This window comes from Neltuma alba, unplaced genomic scaffold (assembly GCF_004799145.2).
Source record: "Neltuma alba isolate B1F8T4 unplaced genomic scaffold, ASM479914v2 tig00010183_pilon, whole genome shotgun sequence".
In the NCBI taxonomy this organism is placed as follows: domain Eukaryota; kingdom Viridiplantae; phylum Streptophyta; class Magnoliopsida; order Fabales; family Fabaceae; genus Neltuma; species Neltuma alba.
The window spans coordinates 91606-116633 of record NW_021635124.1 but is presented as its reverse complement, the minus strand read 5'-3'; the positions used below and the strand labels follow the sequence as shown (position 1 = coordinate 116633).

Below are 25028 nucleotides of genomic sequence, written 5' to 3'. Positions count from 1 at the left end.
CTTCTAGTGTTATTACTCAATAATATGTTTGAGTAGCATGTTGCTCTAGAGCTTAATCGCTCTATGTAGAACTTCTGGTCTTTGCCTTAATAAATTCAAATTCTGATTCAAGCAAAATGAAGGTCAACTTTGAGTGATCATGAATCTTCCAATTCAACTCCAAAATTTTGCAAATGACCTATCCCTAGAAAGCTCTTTGAGTCTACTTTCTAATGCAATAAGAACCACCTCAAAATTCATTATAGTCACAAAGTTATCTACATCACAGTGACTAAAGGTTAGAATAAAGGTGTTAAACCCAATTGCAATGTTTTGAACAACATATCTCTCTCATATGAAACTCTTTGAGTTGATCTTGGTGTCTATGAACTATGTTCTGAGTCTAGTTTCATATGAATCAAGTTTCCCCTCAAACAGATTTGTGGTTTAAGAGATATTAGAGAAATACCGAACCTATGTCAGAGTTGAACGAAGAACAGACCATAACAGAGTATGTGTTTGCTCGATAAATTGATTGATGAGTGTCTACTTGAGCTGTTGATCGATCAATGCCCATGAAAATCATCTCTAGAACTTATTTTCAATATGAGGGTGACTCAATATATGATGATATAACTTTCGGTTTATGCATTTTAGTTTCTGATTGAGCAATTCAAACTTCTGATTGAGCATAGCAACCTCCAATATCACATCTATGAATTTGAATCTTGATATTTTCATTTGATCTTGCAAATTCTTCTTTTCTCAATCTCTCTTCTTCTTCTTCTTCCTCTTGATCGTTCTCTATAACTCAAAGTTCAACACAATAACTCCTTTCTTTTCTTGAGGAAACTACACAAGATATTAAGTACAGTAGTTAGTCAAAATATGAGATAAATAATTTATGTAAACTTTTTGCTCTATTATTTGACATAATCAAAACTAATCATCATATCTAACACGATCAAATTACAATTCAATGCTACCTTTTACTACTTCAGATTTAACCATGTGTCCAAACTCTAGAGTTTTCTAACAGTTATCCCTTGATTTTGCATTTTATTTAATTAAATATAGAGCTGTCTAGAAGCTGCATGAACTTGGGCTTGGATCAGGCCTAATGTGGGCCCCACAAATGGTTTAGGCTGGCCCAAAAAGATGGCCCACAATCCAAATCAAAATTCCAAACCATTCCGACACTTTATTGGTTATTATTCACTAGTAACATTCCATAATTTTTTCAGACATCCAAAAATTCATTTCTCTCCGTGATAATTCACCTTTTAATATGAGAATATGACTGGGAAATTTTCAGAATTTTTGCCAATCTCTAGGTGTTTACTTTGAATTTTCTTCAATTAGGCCTCTATCAATGTCATTGTGAGAAAATAAATTTTCTAAAATTAATTCATGAGCTTCCAATGCCTAAAACTAATTTTATAAATTCAAATATATATTTAGATGATTTAGCCATCTTTTTTCCAAATTTACTGAGACCTCTAAATAACCTAAATAATTATTTTTCTCTGATTTTTGAATAATTTCCCAAAAACCTCCGTTTACTGGAAATTCTATAATAGTTTACTTTCACAATAATTCCACCTTTTGGGCCTCAGCAGAGTTTCCAAAACCTCTACCTTACACTTTTCCCATTTTTGAGAAATTTTCTAGAATTTTTCTCAAATTTTCCTGTTTTGCTCTTACTAAACTGATAATTATGAAAATGCCTGCCCGAACCTTATTGAGGTTTCACCTCAAAAGTTGTTTTGTCTCCCTATGTAACCTCTTTATTGGCCCTCATACCAATTTTTAATTCCCTATGTCTAGGTGAGATTTCTTGGTATGTGACAATTCCTCCCCCTTTTAAATAAATTTTGTCCTCGAAATTTAGAAACGATATACATGAACAATTCTGGATATCTAGTCTTCTTATCATCTTCCCTTTCCCTAAGCAACTTCTTAGGTTAGATCCCTCTAGATAACTTTGGCCATCAAGATTTTCATAGCTGTTTAACCTGTCGATCTATCACTTTTATAGGTTTCACCTCGAAAGTGAGGTTATTCTATAGCTCTGTGTTTTCATATTCCAAAATATGAAAGGGATCTGACCGATAGTTTTTCAGTTGAGAGACATAAAAGACGTGAATTTGACTGAGGTTGGGGGTAAGGCCAACTTGTATGTTACCGAGCCAACTCTTAAAAATTTGGAAGGGTCTTCAGCTTTACGTATTTTGTCTTTTAGGGTTTGACCCATTCCTATGGTTGATTCCTCCAACCACAATTTCTAGTAGCCTCTTGCTTATGTCTGCATACCCTTTCTATCCACTTTATACAGCTAACGATCCTTATCAATCATCTTTATTTATTCCCAAACTAGATCATCATTTTTGGATTGTAAACTCTTCTAATACTTAATTCAATCTTGTTAGGATTAAGGTTTTGATGTTAACAAAGTAAGTAATTGTGTTTTAGTATGTTGATCGATCATCTGATGGATCAAAGATTTATCGATAAGCTGATAGATAATATCTCTGTTCAATAAAGTAACTTAGCAGAAACTTTGATCGATAACTTGTTAGATAATGTGTTGATCGATCAATTGATCGATCATTGTTAACTTAGTTGTGTATGAAAGTCAGGAGTAAATTATTGATTACTTGATCGATAATCAGGATGATCGAATATCAGGATACAAATCTAATAGGTAATTATCAATCACATGATCGATAAACAGATTATCGATGAGAAGACAGATAAAGGGTAATGTGCTCTACTCATTCTATGTTTTGCTTTAGTCGCCATTTATTGATCACATGATCAATCAGCCATTTATCGATAATATGATCGAACATTGCTTCATAACTCTGCATGCAGGTATTGATTTCAGTAGCTTACCGATCACCTGATCGATCAGAGAATTATCGATCACATGATCGATAATCAGCACATCGTTTTTAAATCATGATTCTTCGATCACGAAATCGATAATCTCATTATCGATAATATGATCGATCACCGCACTTCATGTTTACCTAGTTTTCACATAACGTGATCGATAAATTAGTTCTTTGATTTGACAAGAATAAACCTCTTTATCGATAACATTATCAATCACCTATTCGATCAACCTACATAGCCTGTGTTTTCACTGAATATACTTTTGCTTATTGTTTATTGATAAGGTTATCCATCATCTATTTATCGATAATGTGTTTGAAAATTAGTGGCTCAAAATTTATTTCTATAACACTTTGATTATCGATAACCTGATCGATCAATAAGTGTTTGATCACTTGTTCGATCATGAGGCAATTTCAGATTAAACTTTAACTAGTCTCGATGTTTCTCAAAATTCATCATCTACTTCATTAGAGCTTTTCTCAGCCTTTATAAATGTCTTAATTCACTATTTAAAGAGTTTCAAAATCAAAAGTGACCTTGATCTTCTTTTTCTATGTATACAGTATGATGTCACTATTTCCTTTTATCGATCACTTGATTGATAAATCATTGATCCATCACTTGATCGATAAACTTAGTTATCTTTTTCAAAAGCTTTTACTCTGAATAATTGATAACCTGATCGATCAAGCAGTGATTGATCATCACTTCGATCAAGCATGATCAGTTATTACTTAGCATATTTAACAACTGATTGATTCTAACCATAAACTATGAATGTTCATTTTATCATTTGTTTGGTTCTACTTGATCTTATTCTGCAAAGAAAAACTTATTGAATTAATGTATTTTTGCAGATTACGAAGAAAAACTTAACGGCTCTCGAACGGTTGTCCAAGTAGCTTGTAACCTACTTTGTTAGAAGCATTAATGGCGGAAACCGTTGCAACTGGAAAAACACGCAATCGGACTCTCAACGGCTAGAAGCTCTTCTGTCTAACGGTTACTAAACTACCTCAACTATAAAAGGCGTGAAGAAGCATTAAATGAAAAGATTGAATATGCGAGCTACCCTTTGTTGATTATTTACTGTTGCATTCAAGACTCTGTTCTTCCTTAACACCGAACGTCAGTGATTATCATTTATTCACTCTGTAAGAGAGTTTACGTTTTCATCATTAATCACGTCTTGTGTGATACTCAAGAGTGTGGACTCTTGAGTGGGTTTTTAACCTCACAAGAAGTAAGGGGGAGTGATTGAGAGTATCAATTACTGTATTGAGGTGCCAAGAACCTGATCAATCTTGGAACATAGTGAAATACTCAGAGGTGTTCTGAGGACTAGACGTAGGTCAAGTGGTTGAGACCGAACCAGTATAAATCCTGTGTCTTCCTTTCTACGGTGAAATCTTTCTAACTCACACTCTCTGTTTCTGATAGTTCATTGTTTTAATTTCGCAAAATTTTTATAACTCACCCAATTCACCCCCCTCTTGGGTGAGATTGCCACTAACATTTGGTATCAGAGCAGGTCTCTTCAGTAAAGACTTAATAGTCTAAAGAGAGATCCCATGGCAAGATTCGGAGACAGTGTGCTACCCGAAGGGTGTTCAATGTCCAAACTGCTAGGCTTCAACGGTGAAAACTATACCTTGTGGAAGATGAGGATGAAAATCTTCATCAAGGTGACCGAGTATGGATTATGGGACGTGATAGAGCATGGTAACTACGTCCCGATGAAAACAGTAGACGGACAGCAAGTACGTAAGAGTCCCAGCAAGTTCGATGAAGAAGACAAAAAGTTGGTGAACCTAAACGATAAAGCCATCAACATACTTACCTGTGCACTAAGCCAACGAGAATACTTCTGAGTTTCTAGCCTGGAAACCGCAAAAGAAATGTGGGAAGTACTGGAGATAGCTCATGAAAGGACCACCGGTGTAAAACATAGCAGAATCAACACTCTCACCACAGAATTCGAGCTATTCAAAATGAAGGATGGAGAGAGTGTCTGAGACATGGAAGTCAGATTCTCGCATCTCATAAATCATCTCACGACACTCGGAAAGAAGTATAGTCAGGAGGACCAAGTGAGAAAAATTTTAAGTGGTCTCACAAAAGAATGAGAGTCGAAGGTAATAGTAATTGAAGAAACAAAGGGAGAATCAATTGGCTCTATTGCAACGCTATTCGGAAGCCTTGCAGAATATGAGAGCAAGCAAAGATATAAAAAGGAGATGAACGAGAAAAACTGTAAAAGTATCGCTCTCAGAACTCAAGAGAGCGAGATGACAACGAAGAAGACCTAGAGGATGATGAAATAGGTCTTATAGTCAGAAGATTCAAGAAATTCTACAAGAGTAGAGTCGGAAGGAAGTTTCGGTCAAAATGTAGAATCTTAACATCTCAGAATGAGTCAAAAGAATCAATCATCTGCTTGGAATGCAAGAAACCAGGACACATCAAAGCAGAGTGTCCCCAGCTATCCAAGATAAAGGATAAAGAAAAGAAGAAAGAAAGATTCAGAAAGAAGAAAGCCTTTGTCACATCAATCTGGGGAGATAGTTCTTCAGAAGAAGAAGAAAGTGATGATAAAGAAACCGCCAACATCTGTCTTGTGGCCCAGGAAGATGAAGAATTAGAGACAGATGAGGTAATCACTTCTGAACCCTCCTATGATGAATTACAGTCTGAATACAATGCACTACATTTGGAATTAGTAAGAATTGCAAAAGAGTTGGTAAGCTCCAAGAAAAGAATAAAGTTCTTGGCGGAACAGTAAACGAAGCTGAAGGACAACGCAGTCCCGCCTCCAGTATGCATGGAATGTGAACAGAACAAAAAGAAGGCCGAGGATCTCACAAAAACCTTAGAAAAATTCACTAAGGGTAGTGAAATGCTCAAAGTGATTTTGGAAGTTCAACGGTGTTCGATGGATAAAACCGGAATAGGATATGACCCTGTTTAAGATAAGACGAAGGGAAAGAAGAAGAGTAGTGGTCGATTCGTATCTTACATTCTTTAGAAATACTATTCATTCCTCTAATCCTTTTGCACTTTGCTCTTATTGCAACCGTAAAGGTAACACAACCTCTTCTTGTTATCACAAGAAGAAAGGAATTTACGAGACATTGAAATAGGTGCCCAAAGGTACTTATGTGCCTAGGACAACTCATACTAACCAAAAAGGACCTAAGAAGGTATGGATACCTAAAACATGATTGTGTTGTTGTAGGTATGCCTCAAAGCATCCAGAATGAACAAATGGTACATCGACAGTGGATGCTCCAGACATATGATGGGTGATACTGAGAAGTTCACATCACTAAAACCAAAAGACGGAGGCAAAGTAAGTTTCGGTGGCAATCAATCCAGAAGAATTGCTAGAATCGGAGAGATATGAAGCAACAAAGGAATGAAGGTTGAAGATGTGTACTACGTGGAAGGTCTGTGTCACAATCTATTTAGCGTCAGTTAGAGTACCAACAAAAACAATTGGGTAATCTTCGATTCCGAAGAATGCTTAGTAATAAGCAAAGACGACTTGCCATTGAAGAAAGAAGAGTTGAATATAAAGTTGAGAGCTCCAAGGGACGGTAACTGTTATACACTTCAAATTGACTCTAAATCTTCTGAAAACTGTTTTATTAGTAAAAAGGAGGAAAGTTAGGTTTGGCATAAATGTCTTGCACATGTTAACATGAATTAACTTTCATAATTAACAAAAAGGGATTTGGTTATTGGTTTACCAAAAATTCAGTACGAACATGATATTATCTATGACGCTTGTTAGAAGGGTAAACAAACAAAGTCTCCGTTTAAATCAAAGAAGACAGTCTCAACTGAAAGGCCACTCCAAATGCTTCATATGGATTTGGTTGGTCCGTCGAGAGTGAAAAGTTTTGGTGGAAACCTATACACTATTGTGATAGTTAATGACTATTCAAGATTCACTTGGACTTTGTTTCTTTCCTTTAAAGATGAAACATTTAATGCATTCAGTGTTTTTACCAAAAAGGTCTAAAATGAGAAAGGTATTTCCAGTGTCAATCAGGTCTGATCACGAAGGAGAATTTAAAAACAATGAATTCGCAGACTACTGTGACGAGCATGGAATTGATCACAACTTTTCAGCACCAAGAACTCCTCAACAAAACGGTGTTGTTGAACAGAAAAACAGAGTGCTCACAGAAATGGCAAGGGTAATGCTGAACGATAAAGGAATTTCACAAGTGTTCTAGGCAAAAGCAATGAGCACGGCTTGCTACATCTCCAATAGAGCCTACATCAGAACACTGCTCGGGAAAACACCATATGAGCTATGCAAAGGAAGAAAGCCTAACCTGGCTCATCTAAAGACCTTCGGGAGTAAATGCTACATTCACAACAACAACAAAGAGAATCTCGATAAATTCGATTCTAAAGCTGATGAAGGTTTATTTCTTGGTTACTCTAATCGTAGTAAAGCTTATAGGGTTTTCAACAAACGTACTTTTACAATTGAAGAATCAATACATGTTGTGTTTGCTGAAACTGAGCCGATTTCAAAACCTCTAGATGATGATGCTGAGATCGTTCAAAATTTCAAAAACTAGATTTAAATAAATTTTGAAACAAATTACCTTCAGAAGAATATTTAGAAAACAAAAATGATTTAAATGAACCTTTTTCACAAGAAAATTTAGAGCAGCCTAAGGTTTGGAGACATAACCGAGACCATCTACCAGAACAAATCATTGGTAAAGTCAATGAAGGGGTCAAAACCCAGAGACAAGTGTTTAATGAAGTGCACTTTGCATTCATATCGCATATTGAACCTACCAATATTGACGAGGCCTTATCCGACGAATTCTGGATAGTCGTAATGTAGGAAGAGCTTTACCAATTTGAGAGAAATCAAGTTTGGGAATTGGTACCTAGACCTAATGATGATCCGGTCATAGGCACCAAAGGGGTATTCAAAAATAAACTCGATGAATCTGCTCAAATTGTCAGAAACAAAGCCAGATTAGTAGCTAAAGGATATAATCAAGAAGAAGGCATTGATTATGAAGAAACTTATGCTCCAGTAGCTAGATTAGAGTCCATACGAGTACTCTTAGCCTTTGCTTGCATAAAAGATTTCAAATTATATGAAATGGATGTTAAAAGTGCATTTTTGAATGGCTATATTTTAGAAGAAGTTTTTAGTGAACAACCTCTTGGTTTTGAAGACTCAAACTTTCCCGATCATGTTTATAAACTGAAAAAGGCTTTATATGGTTTGAAACAAGCTCCTAGAGCTTGGTATGAATGACTTAGCTATTTTCTGATAGAAAAATGATTTGAAAGAGGCAAAGTGGATGCTCCTCTTTTCATTAAAAGAAGTAGGAAAGATCCTTTGATTTTTTAAATTCATGTGGATGATATTATTTTCGAAGCTACTAATGAAGATCTTTGTCAAGAGTTGGCTAAGCTAATATAGGGAGAATTCAAAATGTCGATTATAGGAGAGCTGAATTTCTTTTTGGGATTACAAATCAAGCAGAAGAAAAATGGCATATTTATATCCTAGATGAAGTATCTGAAGGAGTTACTAAAGAAATACAGATTAGAAAATGCAAAAAGCGTAAAAACTCCTATGAGTTCAACCATCTCACTAGATGCAGACGAAAACGGGAAGGATATGAATCTGACTAGATATAGAGGAACGATTGGCTCATTACTATATCTCACTGCTAGTAGACCAGATATTCAATTTAGTGTGGGAATGTGCGCAAGATATCAATCAGCCCCAAAAGAATCACATGAAGAAGCTGTCAAGAGAATTCTCATATACGTTATCGGAACTTAGAATTTGGGAATTTGGTATCTAAAGAAGGGAGCAGAATATCTAATAGGATACTCAGATGCAGATCATGGAGGATATAAGATGGACAAAAAGAGCACCAATGGACAATGTCAATTTTTCGGAGGGTGCCTTGTCTCGTGGTCAAGCAAAAAACAAAATACTGTGGTAATCTCATCAACAGAATCAGAATATGTGGCCATTGCTAGCTATTGTGCTCAGATTCTATAGTTAAAGCAACAACTACAGGATCTAGGAATCAACTTGAGAGAGATTCCAATCCTATGTGATAACACGAGTACGATAAGCCTATCCAAGAATCCAGTCCATCATGCCCGAACTAAGCATATTGATGTTCAACATCATTTCATTTGGGATCATGTTCAAAAGAAAGATGTAAAAGTAGAATTCATTCCCACTGAATATCAAATAGTAGACATTTTCACGAAGCCTCTAGATCAACAGAAATTCAACTACTTTTAAAGAGAATTGGGAATGGTAAATCCCGATGAGTTGTAAGAAATCTCATATTATCTTTCAAATTTGAATCTTTAGATTTAATGTTTTGATGATTAAATGACTAACTTAAGCATCGAAGTGGATAGAAATTTGTTTTGCAGGAAGCTCTATTTCATTGAAGAAAAACAGAGGTGAACAGAGTATGGAATAATCGAACAAGACATCGATAATCATGTAGCCACAGAGGGATAATTTATCGATCACCTGATCGATAAATGTAGCATGTGAAGAGAAAGAAGAAATTTAGAACGATGATTATCGATAAGCTGATTGATAAATGGATTATCGATCAGAACATCAATAAGAAGCGACAAGTTTTTGAGACACTATTCAAATTTTGGTAAGTATTAATCGATAAGCTGATCGATAAGTAGATTATCGATCAAATGATCAATAAACAGACCAGGTACACATTTCCTCTATCAATTTTATTGATAACATGTTCGATAATTTCTTGTTCGATAACATGATCGATAATTGTCTTCAGTATTCTCATGTGTTCTTCATATTTATTGAACGCGTGATCGATCATCCGTTGATCGATAACATGATCCATAATTCTGAAGTTTATAATGTTAAAATTTTGAAAACCCCCCGTCGTCAGTTATCAAACCCTAACTCGAACAAAACTGCTCCCCTGTTTCTAGCAACGGTCCAAAATCACTATTCCATTAAATTTCCGGTCACCCATCCACTCGAATCCATCTCTACCACTTACTCGACCTCTACCAAACTTGAAATACACTCTTTCAACCGATTAATTCCTCAGGAATCCTTCGGTACCTACGAAATGGCGCGAGTGAAAGAACCGAATATTGAGAGGGAAAAAAGCTCTGAGAAACGTTCAATCAAGCAACACTACTCTCTCAGGCACTATGTGTAACATCCCAATTTTTTTATTTATTATTATTCCTAGTGTTTAGTTAAGTTTAGAAGGAGTTTAATGCTTGATAAATGAGTTTTATTCTCTATTTATTTAAGAAAAGAGAATTATTAAAAATAAGATTTATAAAATATGTATAAGGAAATTTCTGAATAATAATAATAATAAAACGGATTAAAAAAAATGGGAAAAAAACGGGGTACCAAACTATAATTTTGTCCCATTTTAATATGGGGTCTTTAACTGGAATTTTTGCCAAAATATTATTTTAACCGTTGGGGGCCAGAGAGAGAAACATTTCGACGTTTTTCTTTTTCACCTTCTCCGGCGCCTCCTCTCATTTTTCCAGTAGGGTTTCAACTTTGCAGATCATTTTGGTAAGCCAAATGACTTCTTTTCATTAAACTCTCTTCATGAAAGTTTTTCCACTCATCTAAATCTATCTAATGATGGTAGTTTTATACTGTTTAGAGATAATTTTTTGGTTTAGGGTTTGAAGCAAGTGTTGAGTTTTGATGATAGGTAAGCATAATATTGTAGAGCTATTTTAGTAGATCATTTTTATCAGTTTAGTTTTATTTATTGACTGACCTAATATTTTTAAATGAATTATTTTAGTTAAACAGATATTTATTTATGAAAAATATGATATTTATACCATGAAACTGTTGATTAAATTATTTACTTAGATGCATTTGATGTATAGTGAATTTCTAATGGTTGGTTTTTGAGATTTAAAGTTAAAATAGGATTTTTGAATTTTAAATATGATAATTTCAGATTTAAAAATTTGAGAAAAATCTGTATTAAAGTAAATACCTTGAAATATCAAAAAAAAATACCTTGAAATGTTTAAATGAAAATTTTGGATTGTGAGGATATATAAATTTTGTGCTAAAAGACTTAATTATGGGTTATGAGAGGTTTGGGTTTAGCATAGAATTAGAAACTTTAACTTATATATATATGTTTTAGTTTAAGTAATTAATTAAATAGCTTGTGTATTGATATGTAAATGTATTGGTTGTGTAGATTAAATTATTGGGCTATTGGTATGAGCACGGGGTTAACCTTGTGGTAATACTTGTTCTAGACAAGAGGTAACCACTTTCCACTTATTATTCATGCTCGTAGGTTGTTTGTGATTGATTTTGAATTATAAGGAATTTATGAAATATTATTGAATTACGATGTGAGCTATGAAAGTATGTTGTTATTGAAATTGTCTTGTGAGACTTTTGTTGCAAAAGATATATGTTTACTATTATGATGATCTTAGGTATTATGAGTCAATTGAAAAATGGAAAATCCCAATTGATTTTTACATGTTGATGATTGTTTATGAATGCAATATTTTGAGTGTTGATATATGAGGGGTGGCGGATGTTGATGATGGGTACTATAACAAAGAGGATATAAGGGGGTGAATTATGTACATTTGAGGATATAAGGTGGTAGGGCCATCAGGTGTACACTGATTGGTCCTTTGGCCCAATTATTCATTATAGGGCATTGACACCCTACTAGTAGACTAGAGGGGGAACCCATGGTCCGGTCTGGTGCTCTGTGGATTTTGGCCGGTCCATATCACTTGATCGGTGAGCTTGTCTAATTACCAGTCACATGGATGAGGATTTAGCCCATGGGTTTAGTCAGAGGATATAAGGTGGGTGGATATAAGGGAGGTGAAAAGATTATTGATTATACTTTTTATATGCTTTGACAATATGAAATTTGTTGGAATACTATGAATTTGCTTTTGTCTCACTTGACACGTCACGAGCACTTACTTGTATGCTTGATAAGTAGGATTGCTGGTTACTGAGACTTTTGTCTCACCCCGTTGATTTAACACTTTTCCAGGTGATAGTTCCCGTTCGGGTCAGTCAGGGAAGGCTCCGGAAGCTTGAGCTGCTATTGCAAAATTGTAGCGCTTCCACTCTTTTGATTGTGTTGGATAGATGTATATTGCCATGATAGGGCCCATTCCACATACTCTGATATGTTTGAGATTGATTATTTTGACAGTGTACTTTTGAGAACTGTTACTGGACTGTATGCTGGTAGAAGGCCGGAGGCCTTTAGGCATTTGCATGTGATTTCTTTTGTTTGATATGAGTGGTGAATCCACAGTGATCTTTGACATGAAATGACTTTTGATTTTGTTGAAAGTTATGAAAGGTACTATTTAGTAAAATCGTGTTATGGGCTTATGGTTGAAAATGATATTCTAGATTTATAATACCCAAAGCCCTATCCATTATGAATATCTTTTTGCACGCAGTTAATTTAGGAAAGTTCTTTTAACCATGATAGACATATTTATGGATTGGTTTAACTCTTTTTCTATCATGGTTAATCTCATATGATTTAGGATATTTATATAACCATGATAGTGTTTCTAAATATTTTTACAAAGTTTCTTTTCTATTATGGTTAACTTTTTGATATTGATTACTTTATAAGTGTAGTAGTTTCGTTGTTACACTATGAAGCGGTATAGACTGAAAGTGAGGGAAGAATCATCCAAGAAGAGAGGAGTCCTGAAAATCTGAGAAAGTTGGACCAAAGAGCAACTCGTTCCTCCAAGAAAATCTCCCCAGTCTAAATCCAAGCTACCAGTAGTCACTAAGGGATCAGAAATTGAGTCAGATGACAGAGCCTCAATTCAGAAAGCTATGGAGACTGCATTAAGAATTCCCATTCCCAAGCAACCGAGGTAGAAAAAGCAAAGAGCCAGTGAAGGTGTGGCATGGCAAATTCCCACAGAAGGTATTCCATCTGATTTTTCTGAGTTATTAGTTGGAATCTAGATAAAGACGTGAATTCGGCTAAGTTTAAGGCAGATTTTACAAATTGAAGATTCTGCCCTGTTGTGTCTATGGATATTGAGAGTTTAAAGAAAAATACACATATTAATTTGGACTTGAGTGATCCCCTGGAATATTATTCAAATTGGCTGATAATTGGTGGAGAATTTTGTCCTGAAGTGATTAAAAGGTTCTACTGCAATATGGAATCAGTGGAAGAATATGATGAGCAGGACAATCTGATAAATGACTATTTAGGGGTCAAACTTAAAGGTAGAAGCTTCTATCTTATTGGCACTAAGCTGAATGAGTTGCTAGGAACTCAAGAATCGGTGAGAGGGGGAGATATGAATGAAATAAAAGCTTATAAGATTTTGATGCAAAGTGATGACTACCCTGGTGAGCTAAACTTTCCACCTAAGCAGATGTGTGATTATTATAGAATAATCCACTATATCTATTCAAGAAGTATGATCAACAAATCCAAGAGCTTTTCGCACTTAACTCAAGATGATTATTTGCTGCTGGCTAGGATAATTAGTGGAGAAAAGATTAATATAGGGGCTTTGATCTATAATGAGATGAAGGATTTTTGTCTTAACAAATCCAAGTCTACACTAACCCCCTACCCTCAGTTGGCCACATACATCCTACAGGCAAATAACATTGCCCCTTTTGAGCTTGGAGAGTCCAAGACAAAGGTTCCTGCCTTTGGCATCAAACAGCTGCACAAGATGAGGATCCCTCTACCTTTTAGACCCTCACAAAAGGTGCCTCAGAAGGACAAAGGGAAGCAACTAGCTGTTAGCACCTCTAGGACTTAGGATGAGGCCAAATACACTGTAGCTCCTTCTCATACCCCTGGACCATCATTTATAGAGAGATAACTCAGGGAGATGTTTCAGGCTGAACTTCAGGAGTTTGAGAAGAGAGACTATGTCACTGCTTGAGAATATGGGGAAGTTTCAGATAGAAAATTTAAGGGTATTTCTAAAATCCTAGACCTTCATTGACAAGCAATGATGGTTTTGTAAAAGGAGGTTTCTCAAAGATTTGATCATGTTGACAGAGAGATTCGAGAGCTCAGAGGGATGGTAGTCTCTCTTTGTAACAAATTCTTTGCCCCCAGTACTACTTTTAGCTTTGAGGACTTACTATCTCGTCCACCATCTCCTCCTCATCATGAGCCTGCACCTCTTACCTCTACTATACCCACTCCTCCAATTTCCACTTCACCATCTGTACCCCCTACCTCTCCTTCTCCTACTTTAGCTGTCATCATTATTCCCCAGCCGGTCCCTTCTCTACATATTCCACTATCTCCTCCTCATCATGAGCCTGTACCCCCTACCTCTCCTTCTCCTACTTTAGCTCTCATTACTTTACTTGTGTATGAAACTCAGGAGTAAATTATCGATCACTTGATCGATAATCAGGATGATTGAATATCAAGATATAAATCTGATAGGTAATTATCGATCACATGATTGATAAACAGATTATCGATGAGAAGACAGATAAATGGTAATGCGCTCTACTCATTCTATGTTTTGCTTTAGTCACCATTTATTGATCACATTATCGATCAGCCATTTATCGATAATATGATCGAACATTGCTTCATAACTCTGCGTGCAGGTATTGCTTTTAGTAGCTTATCGATCACCTGATCGATCAGAAAATTATCGATCACATGATCGATAATCAGCACATCGTTTTTAAACCATGATTCTTCGATCACGAAATCGATAATCTCATTATCGATAATATGATCGATCACCGCACTTCATGTTTACCTTGTTTTCACATAACATGATCGATAAATCAGTTCTTTGATTTGACAAGAATAAACCTCTTTATCGATAACATTATCGATCAGCCATTTATCGATCACTTATTTAATCAACCTACATAGCCTATGTTTTCACTGAATATACTATTGCTTATTGTTTATCGATAAGGTTATCCATCATCTATCTATCGATAATGTGTTCGAAAATTAGTGTCTCAAAATTTATTTCTATAACACTTTGATTATCGATAACCTGATCGATCAACAAGTGTTCGATCACTTGTTCGATCATGAGGTGATTTCAGATTAAACTTTAATTAGTCTCGATGTTTCTCAAAATTCATATCTATTTCATTCGAGCTTTTCTTAGCCTTCATAAATGTCTTAATTCACTATTTAAAGAGTTTCAAAATCAAAAGTGACCTTGATCTTCTTTTTCTATGCATACAGTATGATGTCACTATTTCCTTTTATCGATCACTTAATCGATAAACTTAGTCATTTGTTTCAAAAGCTTTTACTTTGAATAATTAATAACCTGATCAATCAAGCAGTAATCAATCATCACTTCGATCAAGCACGATCAGTTATTACTCAGCATATTTAACAACTGATTGATTCTAACCGTAAACTATGAATGTTCATTTTATCATTTGTTCGGTTCTACTTTTGATCTTACTCTGCAAAGAAAAACTTATTGAATCAATGTATTTTTGTAGATTACGAAGAAAAACCCAACAGCTCTCGAACAGTTGTCCCAGTAGCCTATAACCTACTTTGTCAGAAGCATTAATGGCGGAAACCGTTGCAACTGGGAAAACACGCAACCGGACTCTCAACGGCTAGAAGCTCTTCCATCTAACGGTTACTAAACTACCTTAACTATAAAAGGCACGAAGAAGCATTAAATGAAAAGCTCGAATACGCAAGCTACCCTCTGTTGATTATTTACTGTTGCATTCAATACTCTGTTCTTCCTTAACACCGAGCGTCAATGATTATCATTTATTCACTCTGTAAGAGAGTTTACATTTTCATCATTAATCATGTCTTGTGTGATACTCAAGAGTGTGGACTCTTGAGTGGGTTTGTAACCTTACGGGAAGTAAGGGGGAGTAATTGAGAGTATCAATTACTGTATTGAGGTGCCAAGAACCCAATCAGTCTTGGAACATAGTAAAATACTCAGAGGTGTTCTGAGGACTGGACGTAGGTCAAGTGGTTGAGACTGAACCAATATAAATCCTGTGTCTTCCTTTCTATGGTGAAATCTTTCTAACTCACACTCTCTGTTTCTGATAGTTCATTGTTTTAATTTCACAAAATTTTTATAACTCACCCAATTCACCCCCTCTTGGGTGAGACTGCCACTAACAAATCTATTACATTAGTGATCAGTACTTTGTGCCATAGAAGGTTTCACACAAAGCTGTTTATATGGTAGAATAGTAGCTATTGTCACAGGCAACATCTACCTTTAGTAGGCGTGTTAGCATCTTCAGCCATCCTTCTTTTTGCCTTAAAGGTCTATGTTCCTACTTTCCCTTTTTATTTCACCATTAACTTGCCTAGATGCACAAGGTTTCAGACTTATAGCTTTTGGCCCAATTTGACAACAATGGTATCCATAGAAAAATCAAGGGTACTCTTTCAATACTCATTAACCACTAGAGTGAGCTTCTATATGTTAGACCTATCCCTGGTCATATCATTATCAAGCCTTACAAGGAATCACCCTCACGGCTTTAACGCATCAGGCCTTACGAGGAATCACCCTCATGGCTCAACGTGTCATCCCATGCTTATGCTATGAGAGGCACCGTCCCCTCAGTTTAACGTGTAACCACTTTTTCACGTCTCGAGAGGTATCATCCTCTCAGTTTCGTATCTTCCCTTGAGAAGGAAGTTGCTTTCTTTTTCCTTTTTTTTTTCAAACTGAAATAAAAGTAAAATTCCCAATTAAGATCAGGAAATCATAATTGTCGAGATGGAATCAACTCAATTAGTATTGTTGTTCAAACACTCTAAATAGAAGACAAAATGAAGGAAGTGCAGGCTCAAAAATGGTTAAGCAAAGGATAGATGGTTATGGGTTGTGTTTGGGTAAAAAAGTGTAGAAAAGAATGCCTATATCATATTCAAAATCATAAATGCACACGTAATTTTGACCAAGAGCTAAAACAAGTTCTAGAGAATGAAAACAACATGAATAATCACTCAATATAGGAATTAAGGCTTCAAGAATATCCTTCCAACAAGGGTTTCTCATCTCAATTGTTCATACAAGAAGTTTTAATCAATATGCATTAGTCACAAGGCATTAAGACACTTATCACAAAAACAACCCATAAGATGAGAATTAAAAAGATCAAAATAATCACTTAAGAACATACTTGAATCCCAAAAGTGACTATAAAGTCTTCAGAAAAATCATTTCAAAATCCAGTGTGCTTAAAAGTCCAAGGATGGCATGGTATTCAAGACAAGCTGTTTGATACAATGAGGGTATATTAAAAAGGCAAAGGTTTGCTTGAAAAGGATGCAAAGGTAGCTTAAAAAGGTTTCTCCTACACAACAATGCAAAAAGCAAAGAGAAGGGTAACGGTGCACAGCAAAAGAGGCTAGGTCATGACCTGAATACAGTGAAGTCGTGACTTGAAATCACAAAGACACCAAGTCAGAAAAGGGGGCTGAGGTCATGACCTAAAATCAGCGAGGTCACGACCTAAAATCACAGAGAGCCCTCCCTTACCAAGCCACTGCTCAAGTCGTGACCTGAAGAAGTGAGGTCATGACCTGAAGTCACAGAAACTACCAACGAAATTTTTTTTTCAAAGCTTTGGTCAACATTTAACGAGTAAAAACCCTTTCAGCAAGCATCAAAATAGACAAAAATGATCCAATTCATAGCAATTCACCGTCCATAATCAATTCAAAGCCAAATAATGATGATGAAAGATCAGATTTTTGAAAAACGTTTTGCTAAAAATCTAAAACAACCACCGAAATGATGCAACAAAGTGAAATAAATGGATTCCTCCTCCACACTTAGACTTGACAGTGTCCCCACTGTCAGTGGAAAAGGGAAAAGAATAGCAACAACCACAAAAATTAAGCAAACCAACTAGTTAATGCAGAAAAGTAGAAATACAATAAAGTTAAACCTTCAGTTACAGACATAAAGGAATAACAGAAACCAAAGAAAAATTAAAGAGAAAGCAAAGAATATTCTCAGTCTTCTACTCCTCCTCTCTCCTATTTGCCAGTATCTCCTCCTACCTGGACATCTCTATCTCCCATCTCAGCATCATTAGTAGCAGTAGCACCAGAAGATTGCCCTGTACCCTTACTAAAATAATTGATGGCAGGAATGGTGTTCTCCCAGAAAGCCCGTTCATACTCTTGGGGGAAGTTGACCTTAAGAGCCCTGGCCATCTCTAACATGAGAGGATCCATAAACCTCTGCCTTCTGAACTCGTGAGACATAGAGATAGCTTTGTATGCATCGAACTCCTTGCTTAGTGATAAACCTTGTCGCTAGGTAATCAAAGTTTTACAAGGGAAATGCAACAAGTGAGGCACTACCTAGGTCATTCTTCTCAAGGAGCCTTAAGTTGTATTTTAATTCTTAACAATTCACTTTTAATTATCAAATTACCAAGATGAAAGCTTGAGTTTTAGAAAAGAGAAATCAAAACAAGAAACAAATCTAATGAAAGGTAAAAGGCAAAAGAAGATTCAGATAAGAGATAGTAGTTCCCCTAGCAATTTATCCAACCTTCCTTGTTCAATCTTATAATTTGGAGTCTCTTAATGTCAATTAAATGGATAGATTCAGCTACTGCTCAAATCTCTCTTAACATAGATCAGAAACAACTATCTTACTAGATTCATTGTTTTGATCTATGAGAAGGAAAATCAATTGACAAGAACATTTGAGAAGCAAGTTGCAATTCTCTAAGAATGACCACAACTGTGAATCATCAATGTATTCAACCAAAATTCAGATTTACAGAATAACAGTCCAAGTAAAACGAATTAGATTTACAAATCAACAGAGAATCCTCTATTCAACTGAACTAGAGGACACAACTCACATCTAAATGTTCAATCAGATCCAAATCCCAAGAAACATAAATCTAATCACTCAACCTTCATTCTAATCACAATTGTTCAACTAAAACAAATGACTCTTAGAATAGAAAGTGGAAAATAGATTTGAAATGACTCCCTGTTCAGCTTCATGAACTCAGGTCAGCTTCATTGCTAGAAGAACTTGGAAATTCAGTTACTCATGCTCTGGATAAGGGTAGAAACAGCAAGAATTGATGAAAGATTCATGGCTGATCGGTGAAAAGTGATGAATTTGGACGAAAATGGAAGAAGGAATTGAGAGAAGGCGGAGAGAACAAGAAAATCGCGTCTGGAGATGAATGAGAAACTGAAATCTGGTCCCCTTCGCTGAAGCACGCAATTCTGGTTTTAAATCTGAAATTTTCTGTCATCTGCCGCGGCGCCTCTGTCAATCCGCCGCGGCGCCTGTCCTGTACGGTGTCGTTTTGATTAATGATCCTGAGCTTCATGAAAACTTCCATCCGCCGTGGCGCCTTAGTCCATCCGCCATGGCGCCTTTCACCGAGAGTACTATTGGAAATCTGCCGCGGCGCCTTCCCAAATCAGTCGTGGCGCCTCAGATAGAATGGCGAAAATGCTACTGAAACTTCTTGAAATTCATACCAAAGCAGGGATCAAAAGTACACACATATAAAATCATATAAAAATATGTAAAAACACTTGCAAAACCTCACAATTCCTCTCACCAACTCTTATGCACAATAGAAGCTAATTATGCCCAAAGTATGCAAATATAGATGGCAAAAGCATGAGTTTAGGGCTAGAAATATATGCAAATAATGAGACTTATCACTTAGGTTTGTCACTTGTTGATTGAGTTCAGTAATCTGATTATTCAAGAAGGCAAGGTTGAAACTAGAGCCACCCTCAGTTGCCTCCTCTTCTGGTTCTTCCCCAATCACCCTTTTTCCTCTCTTTCTTTTTCTGTTGGTTTTGGAGGCGGCATAGCACCTGGTCGTGAGAGGGTCTAAGAGAGAGTTAGATTGGTGTGTTGGTATCCCATGTGCTGCACACAGATTGATAATCAAGTACAGAAATACCATAAGAGTTCAGACATTGTTGACATAGCGATCAATTTGGTCCAGGGCAATAATGGGAATGTCAAGCGGCTACATGGTCATTAGGAGATGTAGAAGGAGTGCACCCTCTTCAGAAACATAAAAAATATGGGCTGATGGTATCACGTTATAAACCATGAAGTTCAACCAAATCCTGGCTTTATCATTCATGTACTTGCGCTCGAAGACTTTCCGTCCACTTTCCTTTATGGTCCACCCAGCTCCGCCATCCCAATGGTTTAGAAAACCTCTTACCAAGAAACTTCAGTAAGTCTGATCTTCCATCGCTGATACTAGCAGACAGGGACATTAGGCAACTGTAGAACTTCTTAACAGCCTCTTGGGTTAAAAAACATTCATTGCCTCTAAAAGTGATCCCCCTATGTCCGTCCATGGTAGAGCAAGTGTAGAACTCTCTCACCAACATCAGATTGGCCTTGTTCCTCTTCTTCATAAGTTCCTCAAGGCCCCTCTATTTGGAAAGCTTATAACTGTTGGAATGGTGAACACCCAAGGGGGGGTGAATTGGGTGTTTGATTAAATTAAAAATCTTTTCTCAATGTATGAAATTCATAAGAAATTCTGAGTATAAAAAAACATGAATCGAGATAAGCATAATCACAGTAGTAAATTTTTAGCTGGAAATATAAGAGGTAAGGCATAGAAATGCAAACAGTGATTTATCCTGGTTCGGTCCTCACTGACCTACGTCCAGTCCCCAGGCTCCCCCTGAGATTTTCAATCGACTATCTCCCTCAAGTTTAAACAAGTTACTTGAGAACCACTACAATCACAAGTTTGATCCGGGCACTTGTGACGCCACTTACAATTCTTAGACTAATCAGTTTGTTCAGCAGCAACCTCACACCGAGGTAAATACTCCCCCTGACTCACCGTAAGGATACAATCTAATAATGATAATGAAGATTGAATATTTCTTCTCTCAAAGAAGTGATAGACGACTCTTAAGCACGTTTGGGAAACTCTCCTCTCTATCTTACGAATACATAAGTTTTAATCTATGAAGTACAGAGACAGGGAGTTTTCTTTCGGAGCTCTAAATGAGAATACGTTGCTTCGGCATTTTAGCACTTGATGTTGTAAGCTCAGACTCTTCTCCTTTCTTGTTTTGAATGCTCTTCTATTTATAGATGATGTTGGGTAGTTGACCGTTGAGCTTTTTCTTCCCGTTTGGCTTGAAGAATATGACCGTTGAAACTAGCCGTTGGAAGCTTCTGACGAACGTCGATTCTTCACATCATAAATTCGTTTAGCTCTTTATCTGAAATAATCTTCCTCAGATCAAGTGATAAGTATATGATAATCATAGAAACAATAAGTTGGAAAACATGGAATCAATCATCAGATATTCAGAAAGTAAGATGAACTTACTTGATCGATGTCTTGATCGATAAAGCTTTGATCGATTACATTATCGATTAATTACATGAAGAAAAGATATAGCAGATAGATGCAATTATCGAATAGATTATGGATCATATGATGATCGAATAAATGATCGATAAATGATGAAGCATGAATACAGTGACCCAAAAATGATTTATGCAAAATAAACCTTTTCAAGTTACGTTTGCCTTCGTATCCTTTTAATAGAGAGTTATGTGTAAAAGGAAGGCTGAGAAAAGCTTAAAGATAAAAAGATAAAAGATTTCGAAATCACCGTGAAATGCTGTTATGAAATAAACTTGTACAATGATCGAGCAAGTGATCGAAAACTTTTTGATCGATCATGCTATCGATAATCAAGGTGTTACAGAAACAGATATTAAAGCAAATAATGATCGAACACATTATCGATAAATGGATGATGGATAAAGTTATCGATAAACAATGAGTAACAATATATTCAGCGAAAAACACAGACTATGTGGATTAATCGAACAGGTGATCGATCAATGAATATTCGATCAAGTGATCGATAAAATGAAAAACAGAGATTTAATCATGTAAGGTAAAGAAACTGATTATCGATCACGTTATGTGAAAACAAGGTAAACATGAAGTGCGGTGATCGATCATATTATCGATAATAAGATTATCGATCCAGTGATCGAAGAATCATGGTTTAAAAAGCGATGTGCTAATTATCGATCATGTGATCGATCAGGTGATCGATAAGCTACTAAAATAATTATCTGCATGCAGAGCTATGAAGCAATGTTCGATCATATTATCGATAAATGACTGATCAATAAGGTGATCGATAAATGGAGATTAAAGTAAAACATAGAATGAGTAGAACGTATTACCATTTATCTGTCTTCTCATCGATAATCTATTTATCGATCATGCTATCGATAAATGCCTATTTATCCATAACGTTAACTTTGTTTATCGATCAAGTGATGGATAAATACATCTATCCATAATGTTATCAGAAAACCATTTATCCAATAGGTTATAAAACCTCAATAATGCATATGAAGATAAGAGAGAAGAATTAAAGAGATAGTACCAGGAACTCGATAAAATGATCGAATATGTAGTTGCTTGATCAGGCTCGAGTAACATCTGATAATGGCTTTTCATTTCCTCATTTCTTCTAGTGCTTTTACTCAATAACATGTTTGAGTAGTATGTTGTTTGAGAGCTTAATCAATCAATGTAGAATTTCTGGTCTTTGCCTCAATAAATTCGAAGTCTGATTCAAGCAGAACGAAGGTCAACTTTGAGTGATCATAACTCTTCCAATTCAACTCCAAATTTTGCAAATGACCTATCCCCAGAAAGCTATTTGAGTCTACTTTCTAGTGCAACAAGAATCACCCCAAACTTCATTGTGGTTGCAAAGTTATCTTCATCACAATGACTAAAGGTCGGAATAAAGGCGTTAATCCTTACTGCAATCTTTCGAGCAACATATCTCCCTCATATGAAACTCTTTGAAGGTGAATTTGGTGTCCATGAACCGTGTTCTGAGTCTAGTTTCATAGGAATCAAGTTTCACCTCAAACGGATTTGTGGTTTGAGAGATATTGAAGAAATACCGAACCTATGTCAGAGCTGAACGAAGAACAGAGCATAACAGAGGATGTATTTTATCGATAACTTGATCGATAAATGGATGATCGATCAAGTGATCGATAATTGCCCATGAAAATCACCTCTGAAGCTTATTTTCATGTTTATATGAAGGGTGACTCAATATATGATGGTATAACTTCCCGGTTGTATATTTTAGCTTCCGACTGAGCCATCCAAACTTCTGATTGAGTATAGCAACGTTTAACATCAAATCTATGAACTTGAATCTTGATATTTTCATTTGATCTTGGAAGTTCTTCTTTTCTCAATCTCTCTTCTTCTTCTTCCTCTTGATCATTCTCCATAACTCAAAGTGTAACATAATATCTCCTTTCTTTTCTTGAGGAAACTATATAAGATAGTAAGTATGATAGTTAGTCAAAATATGAGATAAATAATTTATGTAAACTTTTTGCTCTATTATTTGACATCATCAAAACTAATCATATCTAACAATAACAATCGTACTACTCGGTTTATGGAAAGTACCGCTCTTGCAGCACCCCTTTGTTGGCAAATAATTCCACAGCTTTCTTCCTTGGAAGTTTGGTCTCCTCATGAGGGCAAAGCTTCTTCTTCGAGCCTGGAAAGTCAAGATTTTTGGTGTGAGGCATCTGAGCGTAAAGCAAACAACTAAAGTAAAAACACAAAACAAACAAACCTAGAAAAGAAACTAAAAAATATATTAAGCCCAAAAATCAAGCACTCCCCCAAACTAGGCCTACATTTACCCTTTGCCAGACTCACTTAAGCAAAACAGTTGAAGATTTTGAATTAGGACATTTGTATTTTAAAACCATTGGGGAAATCATGAGAAAACCCAAGTATTCATAATTTTCAATTGCCCAAAATCCATTTCTTGCAATTCCTTAATATGTAAAGTCAAAATCCATTGAGAAATTGCAGTTTCGAAACAACAGATGTGAATCAGAGGTTTAAAACCTCCTCTGTGAGCTCAGGTCAAGACCGGAAAATAGTGAGGTTGCGACTTGAACAGACAGAGGGAAATTTTTGAATTCAAAAAGGTTCGAGGTCGTGACCTGAAAATAGTGAGGTCGCAACCTGAACCCAGAAAGTTCAAAAAACACAGCACGAACCAGTTTGCTCAAAAACCAAATCTTTTTTTAGAAAATGCAATCCCAAGCAATCTAAAAACTAGTTAAACAATATTTTCAACGTCCAGCAATACTCTACTCAACTAAAATCAAAGCCCTAACAAAAACAACACTACCTACCCACAATAAAACACAAAAAACTGAACCAAAAAGAACAGAAAACTGAAAACAAAAAAGGGAAGATTAAACAGACCTTAAGGGAGTAGAAAGATAGAAAAACTAAACACAAGGTGGAGAGGAAGCTTGTTCACAAACTGCAGGAGGTGGATTTCAGAGTGGAGGCACTCAAAAATCACAGAAACTGAAGAATAGAAACAACTGAACGGCTGGGGAGGGAGCAAACCGTTAAAAAGGGCTGAGCAGTTGCAACTTTGGAGGGAGTTTGAAACGATACGACTGTTGAAGAATCCAAGATTGGAGAGTTATGACTTAGGCAGAGGAGTAGCCGTGGGGGGGGGGGGAAGGAGAGATGCACGTGAGAGGTGAAAAACTGAAAGGAGGTATTAAGAGTGGTTTTACAAAAGGAGGCCCAGGGTTCTATGTTTTGGAATGAATAGAACTTGAATTCAGGGTAGCTTTAAGGGTAAAATGGTAATTAGGTTGAAATAAGTGGGGGTAAAGAGGTGAACTCGAAAAAAAACTCTGACTTTTCGTGTCAGGTCGCGAGTTGATGTAAGTGAGGTTGCAACTTCACTGGAGAGAGGGGCATTTAGGGTTTCAGAAAAAGGCTCCAGGTCTCGATTTGAAGACATCGAGGTCGCGACCTAAACTCACAGACCTTTACCCATTGTCTTCCTCAAGTCATGACCACAGATAGAGAAGTCACGACTTAAACACACAGAGAGCTCCCAAACTCAAACTAACCCCTAAGTCACGACTTGAAAACATCGAGGTTGCGACCTGAGCACACAGAGACCATGAAAAACTTCAAACCTAAGTCCCTATACCAAAATCACTTACCAAAA

The 25028-nt window shown here is 36.2% G+C and overlaps 1 long non-coding RNA gene across 1 annotated transcript; it reads left to right on the top strand.

Annotated features, from left to right (window-relative positions):
* The first annotated feature begins 10451 nt into the window (after nt 1–10451).
* LOC114754694 (uncharacterized) lies at nt 10452–12157 on the top strand. The gene is made up of 3 exons (XR_003741231.1): nt 10452–10486; nt 11142–11209; nt 11973–12157. It is a non-coding gene; the product is annotated as an uncharacterized LOC114754694 (long non-coding RNA).
* The last annotated feature ends 12871 nt before the right edge of the window (nt 12158–25028 follow it).